This window comes from Amblyraja radiata, chromosome 13, assembly GCF_010909765.2.
Source record: "Amblyraja radiata isolate CabotCenter1 chromosome 13, sAmbRad1.1.pri, whole genome shotgun sequence".
Classification (NCBI taxonomy): Eukaryota; Metazoa; Chordata; class Chondrichthyes; order Rajiformes; family Rajidae; genus Amblyraja; species Amblyraja radiata.
The window spans coordinates 44,321,702-44,339,359 of NC_045968.1; the positions used below are offsets into that span (position 1 = coordinate 44,321,702).

At 42.5% G+C, this 17,658-nt stretch overlaps 1 protein-coding gene across 2 annotated transcripts in view; it reads right to left on the reverse strand.

Moving 5' to 3' along the window:
* pls1 (plastin 1) overlaps positions 1-17,658 on the reverse strand; it is a 76,485-nt gene that overhangs the window by 44,430 nt on the left and 14,397 nt on the right. The window lies entirely within an intron of this gene.

Below are 17,658 nucleotides of genomic sequence, written 5' to 3' on the forward strand. Positions count from 1 at the left end.
TTTTTAGCTTTTGTCTGTTCCCAGTTAATTTATTCAAATTTCAAACAATTAACTAATTGATTTTTTTTGTGTATGTCTATTTACAAGTCAGGATTATGTGACCCTCCCCACAAAAAAAAAAATTAGTAATCAAACATGTGTATGTATAGAAGGTGACAGGATTTAGCAGCAGTTCAAATTCAGTGGAAAATTGATGGAAAAAACAATCGGACCCAAATAGATTCCAACTAAATGCAGAGAAAATCAATTCTGGAAGATCTTTAAAGAGCACATCTTTTTTTTTTTTTTCACTTTCTGATGGTCCTCTGAGACTAGTCATACACCAGACTAGGATAACAGCAAACCAAACATGTGAAGCTGCTTTTGGCAGGGAAGCAATGCAAATTTAAGATATTATTTGGTGAAAACCTCTTAGTCCACAATTTGAAAAGAACTTCACATTATAATAGTGGAAATAGAAAATGTTTGATAACCCCCAATACAAATTTGTCAATAACCACCCTTCTTGTAGCAAACTCCCACCTCACTGATTTATTTCACCAGCATAATCACAGTTTCAAAGTTAAATAATGCACAACTGAGAAAGAACCAAATGGTGAAACACAATCTGCCAAAACTTTGAGCAATGAAACATTTCTGTTCACTTCAACAGAAAGCACCTGATAATCTACATTGTCTCCGTTTCAAGTTGTTACAAGTTTTTTTGACGTTTTACTTCTTCATTAATGGTCTTACATTTATTATCTCTCAAAAAAACTATTGCAAAACATTTCACACACTCTATAATACCTTATTCTAAACTGAATTTACCAAAATACTGTCATGGGGGATGTTGTGGTGGAAATACGGAGTTTATAAACAGGGCCTGAAAGGTCTAACTAATTTTTCATTCAACAAACTCTCTGCTGTCCAATCGAGGCTGCTAGACAAGGAATCTGAAAAACATCTAGAATTAATTTCCTTCCTTACTTGATTAGGCCTATTAAAGTACTTATACAGCCAAGATTGGGAATGTTCCAGTTTTATATCAACAGTTCACAATTGTGTTATTCAATCATGTGAAAAGGCTTCTCCTCAGATAAACCATTGCACTGCCATCTGGCATAAAACATTTAAGTAACAGAAGCAAGAAGGCACAATTCCAAGCAAAATGACACATTTTGAACATTTCTACCTGAAATTATTTTAATGGATGACAGTGGAGGTGTACTGGACAAAAATACCGTGAACACCATCAAAGGTTCAGAAGGGGTTATGCAACATTGATTAGAGATGTTTCAATGTGGAGTGGGTTAGGGGGAAGAGGCAGAAACCTAATCAATAATAACATTATAGAAATAACAGGATTTTCACAGGCTTGGAGAGGATGGTTGGAGATGGACAGCAATGTGCAAAGAAGAATCAATTGTTGATTTTACAGAGAAACAAGAGACTACATTTGATGGGGGGGGGGGGGCTGCTTTAGGAATTTGAGGAAAGCTGCACGACAGGGAACAAAACAGGACGGAACATAACATTCAAACAACCCTGGGGGAACTCAGCGGGTTAGACAGTGCCTGGGAATGGAAACGCGAGACGTCATTTGTGGTTGGGACCTTCCTTCAGACCGATTTCCATTTCCTCCCTAGATGCTGTCTGATCCTTTGAGTTCCTTCAGCACTGTGTGGTTTGTTCAGGATTCTAGTATTTGCAGTAACCGATCTCAATAACATTCAAGGAGGGGACCCAAAGAGCTGATTTGTTGCACGATAGACAGACCAAAACAAGAATGAATAAATAACCTACATTGAAGGTATTGCGACTGCCAGAGAAGCAGGAATGAGCAATTAAATTAAAGCAAGGATTTTATTCCGACAACTTGCAAAGGAATGTACTATAGTTGCTTTCTTTCTCGAGATGTATTTTTCCCCTTGCAATGAACAAAGTGGTGAGGAAAGGTGCACAAAATTATGAGCGGCACAGGTTGGGTAGAAGGTAGAAAACACTCATAACTAGGCAACACCCTCTGCTCCCTCTCTAGTGCAATCACGCCCATCCTACAGTATGGTGACCAGAACTGTCGACAGTACTCCAAGTTCAAGGCCTAGATCCTTACCTTCCAGAGAGCAAGAGGCATTCTAAGGGTCTTGGTCAGTATGGTTTGCAGTGGTGTTTAGTTTCACAGTAATAATTTCAATACAAAATGGACACTTAATTTAATCAACATTGGTTTAAATGTACTAATATATTTTTGTGCAAAGCAAAACTCAGCATGATTGGGAGAAAAAGACAACAGGCGACATCACCTTGGGCCAAAGGCCTGGAAGAAGTCCCAAATTTCAGATCATTCTAAAGCTGTTCAGCCTTAGAAGCAAAACTACAAACTAAGCTGAATGGGTATAAATTGAAACTGAGCAAAATAGTTAAATCAGATGTGCAGTGTTCAGTATTTGAATAGCAAATATTAAAATTTACAGACATTGCAATGAGAATATTCTCAACGACTACTCTTCGTAGAAATCTTCCAACATTTCTTCCAAACTTCCAACAACGTGCAAGATGAAGTCCTGTAAAGTCCGATCAAAGATAGTGCAAGGGTCTCCAATGGAGGTAGATGGCACCTCAGGACTGCTCTCTAGTTTTTGGCAAGATGGTTCAATTGCCTGATAACAGCTGGAAGAAACTGTCCCTAAAACTGGAGGTGTGCATTTACATACTTCTGTAGCTCTTGCCTGATGGGAGAGAGAAGAGGAAATGGCCGGTGTTCGACTAGTCCTTGATTATGCAGGTGGCCTTGCCGAGGCAATGCGAGGTGTTGATGGAGGCAATGGAAGGGAGGTTGGTTTGTGCGATGGTCTGGGCTGCATCCACAATCCTCTGCAATTTCTTGATGTTGCTAAATCAAAATATTGATTGAGGTGTAGTTTAAAAAAATAATTTGGTCCTCTGCCCCCACAAAAGAACCTTTTCTCAAGGCATATGCATTCAACGAAGAATACATGCTTCCTTCTTTTTCCCTATTCTGCATCTGCACTACATTATAGAATATTTTTTTGTCTACTATTTATGTAATAAACTGGAGTCCTCAGGGGCACAGTGAGCCTAATTAGTCCCAGTGGAATTAAATAGTTTTCTTTTTTGAAAAACATGCAACTAGCTCATTTTCAATAAAGAGTTAATTCAAAACAAATAATGCAGATTTAGACATTATTTAGGGATCTTTGTTTGATCAGGGAAGAGTATGGTTCATTGGAGAAGAAAATATGATTGCTAGACTTCAAGCTAGCGAAAAAAAACTCAAAAAAGCTATGATGTGCTGCCTCATAACACTGGCAATTGCCTCCAATATTTACAGTTTATTAACATCACACAATAGATTGAGTACTTTCAAATGATCAATGGTTTCAAGTTCAGTTCAGAATTGATTTCTGCTTTGTTTTTCCACTTCTTCATTCAGCTCATAGTTTACAGTTTGACCCCAAGACTGCCCAAACCGAACAGCCTTATAGATACTCTTAAATAGCAAAATAACATTTGTTTTGCTTGGCGACCTGTAATACTTTTCTCCCAGTTATGTTGAGTGTTACATCACATGGAGAATTATTCGATTTGAGCTGGCAGTGTTTGAATTAAGCTTAAGAACTGCAACAAAATTGTTGCAAAATTTAAATTTTAGATGATATTGCCCAATCTGATGTTGGGCACGTATGCATAGAATTTAATTGCACACAAAACTGAACTAACATCCGTAACAGCAGCGCATCTGTACAGGCTGACCTTTGCTACGATTGTAATTGTGCTCCCATGCAAGCTGATTGAGTCACATGACAGCCAACCTGAAGTTGTTGGGTCCAATGTGCAAAGAGAGCAGTTAAGAATTCAACTCGCATCTCAAAAGATGTATCCTGGAGCATTTCAAAACATAACCAAATATAACCAAAGTAGATTCCGCATTATATTCTTGGACTGTACAGGAAAACAACAATCAAGCTTTTAACTGACAACTTCTTCTGATGACCTTGTAAAAATTCACTTTATTCTCTTGTATTTATCTCAGCGTACCCTTCAGCATCTTGTGTGCTCAAATAATATATGGGACTGTATTTGACCTCACTGTTTTTGTTTTTTGTTCTTTTACACTCTCAATTTATAAAAAAAAATATTTCTATGTCCTTACTGTTTTAAATTGTATTTTTGTTTAGACCTGTGTTTTTGTGAAAAGCATTTTGCGTTGCATTCAATTGTACGAAAAGTGCTATGCAAATAAAGTTATTATTATTATTTGGTAACCAAGGCAATGGAGTTCTAAATACAAACCAAATGATTATTACCATCCCTTCCCCCACCTCATGTATTTTATAACTAAGTACTAACAAAACAACAAGGTTATTTATATAAGAAGGTACACAAAATTGTTGGGGAAACTCAGCGGGTGCAGCAGCATCTATGGAGCGAAGGAAATAGGCGACGTTTCGGGCCGAAACCCTTCTTCAGACTGATGGGGGGGGGGGGGGGGGGGGGGAAAAGAAAGAAGGAAAAGGGGAGGAGGAGGAGGAGCCCGAGGGCGGGCGGATGGGAGGGTGGGAGGAGACAGCTAGAGGGTTAAGGAAGGGGAGGAGACAGCAAGGGCTAGCCAAATTGGGAGAATTCAATGTTAATGCCATAAGGACGCAAGGTCCCCAGACGGAATATGAGGTGCTGTTCCTCCAATTTCTTTTTTTTTCCAGGAGAGTGGGAGTAAGCAGCGTGGAGGCTGCAGGCCCAGTGCAGAGTCCAGGCTCCAGGTAAGGCGACGGCTGTGGGTTGCTGGAGGGGGGTGGAGTGGCGCGGGTCACCGGACCCGATGGTCGGAGTCCAGTGGCGCGGGTCAACGGACCCGATGGTCGGAGTCGAGTGGCGCGGGTCACCGGACCCGATGGTCGGAGTCCAGTGGTGGTTGAGTCGGGGTCCGCGGGCGATGCGAGGGTGGCCCCGGTGGGCGGAAGGTCGGCGGCGAGATGAATCTGGTGCGTAGCGGCGGCCATGTTGAGAGAGCCCCGGTTCGGTGGTGATGTCGGGTAGTTCGGGTCGGGCGGCGATGTCGGATGTCGTAAAAGGTTATTTATATGCTGTGTCTTTCAATCAATCAAAACACCTGTCATTTTAACTTGAGAATTTTTAACAACTTTGTTAATGCAATTTTTCCAGGACACAATCCTCATTTTGGAATCCATTTTTGCTGTTTACTGTCGTCGGCTCAAGATACCTCTGCACATCAGTGCCCCGAAGGGGTCTGCCATCTAGAATTATGTCAAGAAATGGGTCTCTTGCATGGTAACAAATTGTGTAACCTGATTTGTTTTATCAAAGCAAGTGCAGCGATCATTCCAACCAAAACTGCCTTGTAGTGTCACAATGCACAGAAGCAACACTTACATCCACTCACAAGTGATAGCCATGTTCCTTGCTGCTTAATGAACCTCCTTCTGTGTGCAGCAAATTGGGAAAAGGAATTGTTTTAGTTGTTTATTGTCATGTGTACCAAGGTACAGAATGGATCAGTTACTGCCTCGTGAAATCCAAGACAAGGAAGAATAACAGTGAGTTTGACCATTGCTGGCAAGGTATACTAATACACAACAATACAGAACAATACACAACTATCATGTCAAGTCAAGAGTCAAGAGAGTTTATACATATATATACACACACACATAAATACACAGATAAAGTGGAATAGGCTGCTACAGTTCATAGTTTGTTTGAAGTTGTGTTTAATAGCATAATGGCTGTGGGGAAGCAGCTGTTCCTGAACCTGGATGTTGCAGATTTCAGGCTCCTGTACCTTCTACCCGATGGCAGCAGGGAGATGAGTGTGTGGCCAGGATGGTGTGGGTCCTTGATGATGCTGGCAGCCTTTTTGAGGCAGCGCCTGCAATATCTCGATGGTAGGGATGGAGGCGCCGTCCTGTACGGGTATGGCGGCCCAGCCTGCAGCTGTCCGTTTTTTCTATCATATTTTAATTTTTAGTTAGTTGCGTTTTTTGTTCTCGGAGTTCTAGCCTTTTTATGTGGGTGGGGGAAGGGAGAAGGGGGAAACTGTTTTCTAGGGTCGCTACCTGGTCGGAGAGGCAGCTTTTCTCCGGGCTGCACCGTCGACCCGTCCTTGCGGCCTACCAGCGGGCCTGGAGCTGCGTTTCCTGTCGGGGACCGCCCAGAACCTCGGCTTCAGCAGCTGCACAGCGCTGGAGCGCTATCGCGGAGCAGAGCGGGCGATGACTTGCCCGGGTTGCCGCGCTGGAGCTCCGGTGAGCTGAAGATCGCCGAGTACAACATCGCGGATCTGCGGGACTGTGGAGCGGCCAGCTGCGGCGCTGTACTTTTCACCGGGAGCCTGGGATCTCTCAGCGAGATCGCCAGTGGTGGAGCTCCATCGAGCTGTTGGCTTCGGAAGCCGCGGTCTCCAGTTAGGAAGCGGCCGCTCCAGGTATCCCAAGCTGCTGAGGAGGTTCTCCCGACGCCGGAGCACCATCACCCGGCGAGAACGGTCTGGAACATCGGGCCGTCGCAGTGGCGACTGTGGAGGCCTCAATAGACCCAAATATGGATGGACATGGGGAGGGGGACTGGACATTGCGCCTTCCCTCATAATGGGAACCATTGTGGTGGGGGATGTTTTTTATATTTATTGTTCAATTCTTTAATGTTGTGTCTTATCTTTATCAGTGTGCTGCATGGCAAGACAAATTTCACTACACCAATTGGTGTACGTGACAAATAAATAAATGTCCTTTGTCCCTTTGGTCAGAGCCGATGGACTGGGCAGTGTTTACAACTTTTTGTAGACTTTTCCACTCCGGGGCGCTCAGGTTGCTGTACCAAGCCATGATGCAACCGGTCAGCATGCTCTCTAATGTGCACCTGTAGAAGTTCGAGAGAGTCCTCCTTGACAAACCGACTCACCGTAATCTTCTCAGGAAGTAGAGGCGCTGATGTGCTTTCTTTATGATTGCATCAGTGTTCTGGGACCAGGAGAGATCTTCGGAAATATGCACGCCCAGGAATTTGAACTATCTGCATTGTTCTACAAATAAGAGAGAAATTCTTTGCACGCTCTAGGAAAAGAGGAACTGTGAACATAACCTACTTTTCCACGACCCTTGTCCCTGGCCACATCTTCCCTCACCCGTAAAATGGTTCTATACTTCCCAATGTGATTCGGTTCTAGCCACACGTACACCCAGGGATCAATGCATGATGGATGAAGTCATTTGCTTGGCATCTGTTGTTCCAAATGGTGTATATGCAATAATCCATTGGACACCGAGTCCCAGGTTGACTTTCACAAAGTGCATGATTAATGCACAACATTGCAGGACAATTGTTTTGCACTGGGTCTAGACTTTTACAAGGAAATCCTTATGCTCAATGCTGGAAAAGGCAGAAGACAATCCTATGTGTACATTAGTATGCAAGATAGTTGCAGCAGATTTTATGCTGATGTATAGCACATCAGTATAAAGTGGTATTTTGCATTTTACCGAACAGTGGGAAAAGGGACTTCATGGAAGCAAGAGAAAGAAAAAAAAAAAATCAAAATAAGATTATAGGTTACTCCTATCAGCTGTAAGAAGAATGAATCTCGGATAAAGATACTAATCATTGTTTAATGCAGTTACAAAACAAAAATTTCACAATAGCGATAGTGACATTTCCCTATTGCTTGCAATTCAAAAGTACAAAGTTTCAATATATTTTCATATGCAAGATATTGTCAGACCAAACATTTGCATATAAAACTCCTTCGTCATTCCAGAAAACTAGACACAGCTTTTTTCTGCACTACATTAACAGTGCAAGTGAATTCTCCAATAACCAAATGTCAGATTGTACACAAAAAATGAAGGTAGAAATCAGCAATTAAAAAAAAAAAAAAAATGGGTGACGTTCAACAAGTTAGGCAGCGTCTATTCTAATGATAGGTCTGGAAATACTCCTTGACCGGCTGAAGATCACCAGTATTTTCTGTTTTTATTTCAAACATTGCAAACCACCCACTTAACCATTGAGTGAGAGGCCCACTACATTATTCAAGCACCTGACATCTTGTCGCAATCTGCCAGTGGGCTGCTCACTCAGAGCAGGCAAACGCTCCAGTTTGCAAACTTCAGGAAGCTGCAATAGCCAGCAGGAAGGTATGTTTACTGTGCATAGAGGAAGGAGGTGAACCTCTTACATTCTTGCAAAGCTAAGAGACATCTCAATATCTGTCCGACACTACAGTAATAATTACCTCCTTTTAACCTTACCCTGGGTGGGAAATAAGGTGAAACACACATTGGGTTCCATTCAAGAAAGTCATTAGATTCCCACCTGATGCAAGTTGGTCACCTAGCAGAAGGCTCAGTAAATAAAGCACCAGCAAGCAGATGTTGAAAGTCTGAAGAAGGGTCTCGACCCGAAATGTCACCAACTCCTTCTCTCCAGAGATGCTGCCAGTGCTGTGGAGTTACTCCAGCATTTTGTGTCTACCAGCAGATGTCGAAAGTCGGTTCAAAACTGCAATTTCAACTCCAGCACCATTTTCATTGAAAATCACACACAAATTCTCCACTTAGCAACATTTGATGCCAAATATCTGGTTGTAATAACTTAATCAATAACTAAATATCAACAATGAGTGGCGCTAAACATTGTAAAAACATAATACAATATTAGTTTAAATTGCCTGCCCATTAACAACACAAAAAATCATTTCATATTTGGATAAATATGTTATGTTCCTGAAGTAGATGCCAGACTGGTGTTTGGGAGTCCATTAAGGTTTAACATTATTTATTGAAGCAGGAGCTTATCCAGTGTAACAAGTGCAGAGCTGATAAGCAACAGGAATGAATTTCCCTCATTTTGACTTTCAAGTCCCCTTCCCCTCCCTCACATTTAATTTGACACTGAGATGAAGGCCCTCAGACCGTACACATGGAGGCTAAAGCTATCATATTCAAAATTCTGAAGTGACAGTGCGAGCTTCTCACTTGGGCAGAAATCCTATCGGGAGTTTTAATAAAAAAGGAACTGGACCTAATTTAATATAAAACCCGTGTTATACTTCATTCCAAACCATTGCTCAGGATTACATTGGGATAATCTTGTCAAACTCTGCAGCTTAAAAACAGCATGATTTCTCAATAGCATAGTCTAATTGGACAAGAACACGAGAATTGTGGAGGAAAAAAAAATGCTTTTAAGATATTGTAGAGAAATCTAGAAGGCCAGTTGTCACAACACATGACACATTTTGGATATAAAAGATTTGCATATTATTTAATAGCTCGAGTAACGTGGACAAATCAGACCATAAACTTCCTCCTTTCAATTCTGGGAAAAGCAAATTCACCTGCCATTTCTACAATTGGTCATATCAGAGGGGTACAACATGGAAACAAGCCCTTTGGCTCATCACACTGACTATCAACCAGCAATTTACACTAATGCAACACAAATCTAATGCAACTTTATTCTTTCCATATTGTCATCAATTTCACCACCCACCCAGATTGTATCTCATGAACATGCAAGACACAATTTACATTGGCCAATAAACCTACCATTGCCAGGAAGCATTCCTACATTTATAAGATCAAGCCCAAACTTAAGTTTCTAAAAATAAATTTGCATCACTGTGCACTTTGTGTGGGAGAGAGAAGGCAGCAAAGGAGAGGGGAAAAAGCACAAAGTAAAACACCAATAAGCAAGTTCGGTATTCTGAAAAATGCAAGGAATCATGGGATTTGTCAAAGGTAATTCGCTATAAAGAAAAAGCGAACGAAACGCTGGCTGTACAAACTGCGTATTAATTCTTATCTTCATTCATGATTTATGTGTAAATCCCTCTTGCATCTCCCCCTCTTTCTCTCTCGCTGTTACACCCCACTCTCCCGCTACCTGGCTCTGGCTCGACTCTGCCTGCCCCGCCAGATTGGCCAGCAGCCCTGGACTGGTGGTGCCGGTCCCGGACTTGCAGCCGGCACCACCACCGTCCTGCCAGCCGAGGGCCTCCCCGGAAAGAGACAGGACACTCGGGAGGGGACGGGGACAGCCCAGCAGCAACTCCACAGCGCCGGGGACCCAGGCCCGACCCCAACCACGGACGAAACGCAAGCCTGCACGCAACGCAGCACCACAGTTGCCGAGAATGTTTATCGCGAGTGACCTATGACCTGGGCATGTGCAGTTGGAATACCGAACTCGCTTATTGAAAACTTTCCTTTTCCTCTAATACGTGGACTGCATGCAGCATGCACGTCGACGCACTGGAAAATATTGCCATAGTTATCTCTGCAAAACTATCCAAGTTCATGGGAAAGATAAGTAATGTCCTTTCTCTGGCTAACATCTCCACTATTGAGAACCAAGTAATACTCAGTCCGCCAAGTTGGGCAGATCATGTTTTTCACATGCCTTGCAGCAGACTTCCAAAAAAGACACTATTCCGGTCATGGGAAGAGGTTACCAGATGGACAGAGGAAGATTAAGAATGTGCTTAACATCTCAGCACGCCACATCCCACTGATTCCTGGGTGTCTCCGGCTCATGGCCAATCAAAGCGGAGAGAAGGCATTCTGGACAGCACTGTGAACCTTGAGGCCATGCGTCAGATGAACACTATAGCAGAGATAGAAACAAAAGGAGCATGCCACATCCAATCTAACCATTGACTACCTCTTAGCCACATCTAGAAAAGACAGTGCTTCAGTAATTCAGTGGGTCAGGCAGCATCTCTAGAGAACATAGACGGGTGACGTTTCAGGTGATCCTGGCTTGATACATCACCTGACCATGTTGTCTGGCAATGCTACCCAGCCTTCCGAGTTACTCCAGTCTTTTTTGTAAACCACCATCTGCAGTTCTTTGTGTCTACGTCTGGGCCACACATATCCCATCTGTGGGAGAGACTGCAGTTCCCACATTGATCTTATTAGCCACTAGAAACCCAACAAAGCTGGAGTGAACGCAAGTCATCCTCAATCCCAAAGGACAAAGAAAAGAGAGAAAATAGGAGAACAAAATGTTAAGTTTAAAGTCAAAAGCAGAATTTATAGAGTGAAAAGTATAACAATGCCATTGGTGCCGCCTCATTTAGCAAGCACCTAATCAGACTGTGAACTCCCTCCTTTCAATTCTCCTGGGCAAAATAACCTCAAGAATAAACCTGCCAATATTTACAATTCAAGGAAGCATTCCTACATTTACAAGATCAATTTCTAATTTTGGAGAGGAAAAGAAGGCACAAGAAAAAAGAAATTTGAAAAAGTGTCCCAACCCAAAATGTTGCAGATCTGTTCCCTTTACAGATGCTGCTTAACCCACCAAATACCTCCAACACTACGCTTTGCTCAAGATTCCAGCATCTGCAGTTCCTCGAGTGACCGTCAGGACGCACATCATTAAAACTTTGTCATCTTACCTTAGACCTGTTCTTCACTCCTTCTCTGAAACTTAAAACATGGTTAATTCCTAATTTTTCCAGGTTTGTGGATCACCAACCCAAAATGCAAGATAAGACACAAAAACCTGGAGTATCTCAGCAGGACAGCAAACTTTATCTCCGTTACACTGGCCCTATCCCCAAACTCTATCTCCGTTATAAACCTCTCTCCAACCCAAAATGTAGTTCTGTTTCTCTTTCTAAAGATAGTGCCTGACCTACTGAGCTTCTCCAGCATTTTCTGTTGGTATTTTTTTTATCAATGGTCACCCAGTGATGTTGATAGTGGAAGACTCAGAATGTTAACACCAATGAACACCAAGCAGCTAGATTCTCTTCTACAATTTTATACGATACAACAAAACTTTATTTATCTCAGGAGGGAAATGGATCTGCCAACAGTCAAAAAACACAAGATACATGAAACTTGAAATTAAAGTGATGAGTGGAAAGGATTGGGGATGTGCAAATATTTTGGGGAATCAGTCTACCCATGACAGGAGGAGGAGGAGTTGTGCAGTTTGGTAGCCACATGGAAGAAGGGTATCCTGTGGCGTTCTGTATTGCATCTTGGTGGAACCAGCCTGTTGCTGTAGGTACTCCTTAGGTTGACTTGTATGGCATGGAGGGGGTGGGCTGTATTGTCCAAGATGCTCTGCAGTTTGAGGAGCATCCTCCCCTCAAGACCACCTCCCAGGAATCCAACTCCGCCCACAGTTAATTCCAGAGATTTCCTACACCGAGAAATAATTTTGTCCACACCACATCTCTGTTAGAGATGGTATTGTCTGTCACTGGTGTGGCAAAAGTGATTCCTCCCTGTCCCAGCCATACTGTTATCCAGTTATCACTGCATGTGGGCATGACCTTGTTCATTACAGGATAAGTTGCCCATTGATTCAAGCACCTTGCATTCATCAGCAAGCAATCCTATTAGCTATCTTATGGAGGAAAGATAATTGATAAGGCCACTGCGGGTAAACAGTTTACTAGCCTGAATTTCTGTTGTGACAGTCTGGAAAAACAACGTATGACTTCCAAAGTAAGAACACAAGTAAATAGCAGCAGCCCACCAGGTCCCTCAAGCCTACCCCTCCATTCAATATGATCATGGCCAATCTATATGAGCCTCCACTTCTGTTTTCAGTCATTGAAAGACATAGCAGGGAAACAGGACCTTCTGTCCACCAAGTCCATGCTGATCATCAACCACCCATTTACACTAATCCCAAATTAATCTAATTTTACTCTCCCCAAAAGCCCATCAACTACTCTCAGATTATCCCACTTCCCCACATACTATAGCCAGGTAACCCACCAACCACCGTGTCTTTTGGTGTGGAAGGAAACCAGAACACCAGAGGAAACTCACACTGCCACAGGGAGAATGTGTAAACCCCACACAGACAGCATCAGGGGTCAGGATTGTACCTGGCACAGGGAGGCAGCAGCTCTACTTGTTGCACCACTGTACCAGATCCACAGACCCTTAATCTTTCAGACATTATCTTTCTCCACTTCAATTATACTTAACAATCTGGCCTCCACTGTACTCTGGGGCAAATAATTCCAAAGATTTCCTACACTGAGAAGTAATTTCTTCCACACCACATTTAAATGATCCGAAGAAGGGGCTGACCCAAATCATCACCTATCCATATTTTCCAGAGTGTTTGTCTGACCCATTGTGTTACTCTGTGTCACTTTGTGTTTATTTTTTAGCATTAACACAGATCTATCTTTACACACACACACACAAAAAAAAGAAAGAGATCCATGTGAGCTATTTGGAGCCTTCTACCGCCACAGTATCTAAAGTTTACTCTTCCCACAGACTTGTGTTTATATCCACATAGCAAACTCCAATTAGAATTAAACTCCATGTCAGAAACACAGTGCAAAATAGAAAGTGGGCCAACTAGCTCAGTTTTATCAGTGTGTACACACAATACATCACAATTTTCAAGGCTACGATTCTTTTTGCAAACTAAAATCAATATTCTTGTATTAGTAATTATAATGAGCTTTTAATCATAGCAACAGGTTTGTGCAATCAAATTCTAACATTAAGCTTCTTTTTTTTTTTAATGGATATTTTTTCCTGCATACCCAGGTTATACCCAGAAAACATTATTTTCTTTCCCCTTCTGCGAACATCAGGGTAAATTTTTTAGATTATAAATCCTGCAAGTTTATTGTGCATGAAAAGTGGAAAACCATCTCTAAAACATATTCCTGGTAAATATTTCAATTCATGTTGCACCAAATGTTAAAATTACATCTCTAACTATACTTTTTCAGGTTTTAAAATTCAAAATCTTGAGAATTTAAAAAAAATTAAAACTAGGCTAAAGTTCACATATGCAACTATGCAGATTATATAAAACAAGAGAGGCATTCAGCTCAATCATTCCAAGTCCTTACTTATGGTGCCATTCAATCCCTTCTCATCTCTTCATTTAACACTTGCAGTATGGGCATCAATTCACCTTCACACTCACTTGCTTAACTTTGCAACATTCAAGTCCATCCATACTATTCTCCTCAATCACTTCCTATGGCAGTGAGCTCCACATTCTTTCGATCCTTTAGGTGAAGTTTCTTTTGAATCCCTCCAATTTCTTCGTGATAACCTTATATTGATGGAACCTTATCCTCAGTCGACGTCTCACATATACTTTTATCAAGCCTCCTCACAATTCTCAACATCCATTTTTGATAAAAGTCCAGACTGATTATTTTTTCTCATGGATAGATTTCCCAGTTTCGGCTGACCTGCTGAAACGTTTTATTAATTCACACTTGATGACATTACTCCGTTAAATCCTTTCTTGCACCCACTCCAACACGCGCTTCATAAACCAAGGAACATGTCATGGCAGACATCAAGTGTGAATTAATAAAACGTTTCAGCAGGTCAGACGGCATCTCTGAAGAAAAGGAATAGGTGACATTTCGGTGGGAGACCCTTCTTCAGACCCGAAACATCACCCATTTATTTTTTCCAGAGAAGCCGTCCGACCCACTGAGTTACTCCAGCTTTTTGTCCATCTTTGGTTTAAACCAGTGTCTGCAGTTCCTTCCTACTGAAATACAGCAGTGTTGAGCTACATTTGAAAGCCTTGTTAACACGCCTCCATTATTAGATAATACGATACATAGAAACATAGAAACATAGAAAGTAGGTGCGAGAGTAGACCACCAGGTCCGTCGAGCCCGCACCGCCATTCGCTCATGGCTGAACACTAAACAGACACACTTACCCACAAACAGTAGACACAAGACACAGAACACAAGACACTACCCTCCCCTTTATACCGCTATCACCCCTCTCCACCCCAAAAACCTCGTGATCTCCTGGGGGAGGAAAAAAAACGGATAAAAACCCAGGTCCAATTCGGGAAAAAAATCCGGGAAATTCCTCTCCGACCCCAATCTAGGCGATCGACACTTGTCCAGGAGATCACTCAGGTCTTACTATACTAACCATACCTAGGTCCATATCCCTGCCCTCTCCCCGTAGCCCCTTATCCCCTTGGCAGCTAAAAAACCATCTATTTTAGTCTTAAATATATTTAAAGTTTCTGCTTCCACTGCTCCCTGGGCAGTGAATTCCATAAATTAACCACCCTCTGGGTGAAGAAGTTCTTCCTCATCTCAGTTTTAAAAGAGCCCCCCCTTATTCTGCAACTATGTCTACAATAAAACTTTATTCGTCTCCGAAGGAAGATTGGTCTGCCAACAGTCACAACACACATGGTATATGAAAACTTAGAATTAGAAGTGAAAACAGCGCACGGTCATTATGTTAGCTGCTCACGAGTCTTTCTTTCTGATAAACACACAAGAGACAGCTTTAAACATAGCAATTGACAAGCCAAGACTCTTCAGGAATTGCACCTCCACAACTGGTCCTGACAATTCATTTTACAAAGTGCATTATTTTAAGTTAATTATTATTTGCATATCAAGAATTAAATGCATTGCCCGATGGGCAGGAGCTGGGATCTCATCTGGAGATGCACAAGACTGCAGATGCCAGAATCACGAGAGCAAAACACGAGAACAAACTTAGATCAGACATCATCTCGGGAGGCAAATGGCAGATGACATTTCGAGTTGGGCCCTTTCTCATCTGTTGCCTTTGCTTTAATAGCCATGAATTCAGCAACTGAAATTCTACATGCACATTTCATGCAACTAAACATTAATTGCTTCTTTAAATGGAACAACAATCTGCCAACCCAATGCAACTGCGAAAGAAACGTCATTGAGTTATCAATGATCTATACGGTTAAATAAAGGACAGGAATTTTCCCCTCCTCACCCTCATCCACCTTTCCCAGGGACACCTTTTTCTGTAAATTCCTGGTTACCTCTTCCTACCTCACCCATTCCTCCCCGACACCTGGCATTTTCTCCTGCCACATTTGTTCATGCACCTCTTCTGTCACCACCATCCAGGGCCCAAACCAGCCCTTTCAGATCATGCAAAGATTCACAAGTGCCTGCTCTAACCTCAGTTATCATTTTCAGTGCTCCCTATGGAGCCTCCTCTAAATCAGCGAGAACGAGCACAAAAAACCCCACAAAGTACTGGAGTAACTCAACGGGTCTGGAGTTCATGGATAGGCGACGTCTCAGGTCAGGAACATTCTTCAGACTTACTATACATCTTCACCAGAGATGCTGCCGCCTAACCCACTGAATTATTCCAGCACTGTCTTTTTTTTTGTAAACCAGCACTTGCAGTTGTTTGTGAGACAAAACACAAACTAAGTGATAAGTTTGCAGAGCAGCTGTGCTGTGTCCACAATGGGATAGCAGTTTGACAGGTTCACATGAATCTTTGTCTGACCTGGAAGAATTGTTTAGATCCCTGGAATGTAGTGAGGGAGAAGGTGCAGGGACAAGTGTTACACCTCCGACGGTTGCAAGGGAGAGTGTCAGAGAACAGGGAGGGGACTCCCATTCCCCTCTTCCCTTTAGACCATCTACCTTCACTCTCCACCTTCAGTCCTCAACCAAGAATCTGTAATAGGCCAGTCATCAACATTTCCTGACAGTCATGTTGCTGTGCTGGGAGGCCAACAGGTTTCACGAAGACCAAAGTCCAACCGAGTTGATGATCTTCCAGCAACACTTGGTCAGTTTCCAAATGTGTCCCTGGTCCATAAATAAGTCCATAAATCAGAGAGTCTCCTGTTATGGAGCAGATTGGGAGTAACACAAATACCCCACATCAATAGACAAATGATAAATGTGCCAAGTGACAAAAAACTCTAGGCTGGAAGCTTCCCTCATTTCCATCACAATGGTGTGAATGAGCAATGGTCATGTGAGTAAGCCTGTCTGCCTGCAAAGGTATCCTTTTAATTTCAAACTGATTACTGCATTCAATGTCCATTAGAACAGATATTCTTGTTTTGACTGTTGAATCTTTTATCATCCCTCCCTCTGGTTCTACATTGCACTCCCCATCTTCCTTCCTTTTCAGACTCTAGGTAATGTGTAAAGTAACTTTAGAACAGATACTACATCAGGAAAACAAAGACCATCAAATGTTAGTCTGAGGAAGGGTTTATCGGCCCGAAACGTCGCCTATTTCCTTCGCTCCATAGATGCTGCTGCACCCGCTGAGTTTCCCCAGCAATTTTGTGTACCTTCGATATTCCAGCATCTGCAGTTCCCTTTTGAACACCATCAAATGTTAGGTTGGCACTGTAGCGCAGCTGAAAGATTTGTTGCCTCATAGCACCAGAGACCCGGGTTCAATCCTGACCTCTGCTGCAGTCTATGTGGAGCCGCGGAACTGACATTACTTACCATCGCCCGGCGGGGTCACAGCATCCGAAGCCTGGATCGCCTCGGCGCAGAGGGAGAATAAGAAGGGAAGAGACAAAGACTTAAGATTTTTGCCTTCCTTCACAGTGAGGAGGTGCCTGGTGAACTCACTGTGGTGGATGTTAATTCGTGTTTTTGTCATTTTTACTATATGTAGGACTGCAAGGCAACGAAATTTCGTTCAGACCGTAAGGTCTGAATGACAATAAAGGCTACTACTTTGACTTTGGAGTATACACATTCTCCCTGTGACCACATGGATTTTCTTCAGGTGCTCCAGTATCCTCCTGCGTGCCAAAGACGTGCGGGTCTGTAGGTAATTTGGCTGCATTTGTAAATTGCACCCAGTGTATAGGGAGGGGATGTGA